Genomic DNA, 2,023 nt, shown 5'->3' with positions numbered 1-2,023 from the left:
AACCAACCACACAAGAGGGAAACCTAAAGACCTCCCATAAGTATTATTCCTTACAATCAGTTTTCAAATCATAAACATTTGTATGCCCTTTGAAGCTATGGGAGTCACTGGATTAATGTAAATCCATTGGAGGTTCAGTCAAAGCATCAGTTAAGACTGAAAACTGAAGGATTCTATATCAAAAGGCCAAATTTTCTGTTTTGCTGAGAAAAAATAAATGTGTTGGAAAATAAGTCAAAATATAAGCTGCATGATGCCACACATGTGAGGCAGTCAAAACCTTTGTAAGCCAAAATTGCAACTGGCAAGGTCAGTGAGGTCCTTGGCAAGCATCTTGCAGCTCTGAAGGAGACCTTTGTGAGCCCTTACATCAAAACACTAACCAACAAGGCAGTTTTCCACAGATTTGTCTTGCAACCAATTCCTGAGATGAGCTTTAGCCAAACGACATTAGGACCTATCTGGTCACCAACATGATTTGTGTATGGATTTTCCACTATTTAACAAGCAGTACATATGCCACAGTCTTCATACGCTCTATCATTTTTCTCAAAAATACTCGTTTTTCACATCCTTCTGAAATGCACCTTTTCTGTGGGCCTGCTCCAGGGAGGGAAACAGGTTACTTGAGATCTTTGAACCCCTTAAGAGCAGCAATGCAGGACTCCGATGCAACATTGGTCCTGTTCTGCAGTCTGCAATGGCCTTGCACACATTATGAGCAACAGCAGACTGAAGCAAAGGCCCTAATTGCCTCAGGGGACCTTGGACTTTTTAGGAAGCCACTGCTGAAGAGAAACAGTGATATTTTACAGGTCTAGCAGTTCATCAAAGTAGCCACTCACAACCAAAAGCACATTCATTAACACCATTGGTAACTAGATTTCCACATTTCTCTCTTAAAGATATTTAATATTTGATGGATGTATCTATGCATGACCCATGTCACACTTAATGGTTTTTATTTACAGTCTTTTCATTGCCTTGCTGGTGCTTTTAACGAATGCACAAGTACACTCAGGACTCTCAGAAATCAGCACAGAATTGTACTTCTTACTCTCCTGCAGGGGTGTGTGGGCAATTTGCTCTTTGACACTGGCACACTCCAAGTCTGTCAAGGTCCACTGAACGCCACAGGACACCCTGCACACACTTGACCTCGCAGGGGCACCCTGACACTGCCGTTCTGTCTGCTGGTCGCACTGTGCAAACAGGTAATTCACCGCCCTCTCCTGGCAAACTGCTACCCGCGAGTTCCTGAACAGACTGAAACAAAGCACTGACATAGGTGCCACCCTACACCAGACCGATTAGAGAGGAAACACACGGAAACCTACACCACCACTTAAAAAGTGGTGGCAAAAGGAGCACCCGAAAGTCCTGCAAGGCTCCGTTTCTCTCCCTCCCAAAAATTCACCAACATTTGCACAGAACTCCAGGCTTGCTCCTGAAGAGAGCTCCCAGCAGACACAGGAACCCAGTGAGAACAGCAGCTTGCACGAGGGTATCAGGTCCACACCATACCACACAACAGCAGCCGTGGTACCCAACCAGCACCCAAGCTTAGAGCTTTTTCTCTTAGAAAAAAGTAACAGAAGACTTGGAAAACCCTAAACCAGGAGTTGTCTAATAGCCAGTTGCTATCAGGAACCTTATTCATTTACCTACAGCAAAACAGTGTTTTCCTGCTACTTTAGGGGAAGCCAGGACTTGAAAAGTTCACATTAACTCTTACACAGAATCTGATGTGCTTGTCCTCAAAGAAATTCAATACCTTCCAGACAATTTCCAGAGAAAAAGACTGAAAAAAATTCTAAGTGAAACTGCCTTAATAATATAGGATGATTGAGAGTACACATAAACTTGCCTAAGCTGGTTTGCTTTAGGCAGAGAGAATGAAATTGAGAAAAGGACCACTGATTCAATTACCTTACAAAATTAAACCAATAGCCAACCAGGTGGCATTTAAGCATTGCTGTAAAGCCATCATCACGCTCTGGCAACTTGACACTAGACCAATTCA

The sequence above is a fragment of the Corvus brachyrhynchos genome, unplaced genomic scaffold (assembly GCF_000691975.1).
Source record: "Corvus brachyrhynchos isolate BGI_N302 unplaced genomic scaffold, ASM69197v1 scaffold1, whole genome shotgun sequence".
Lineage (NCBI taxonomy): Eukaryota > Metazoa > Chordata > Aves > Passeriformes > Corvidae > Corvus > Corvus brachyrhynchos.
This window is presented reverse-complemented; position numbering follows the sequence as displayed.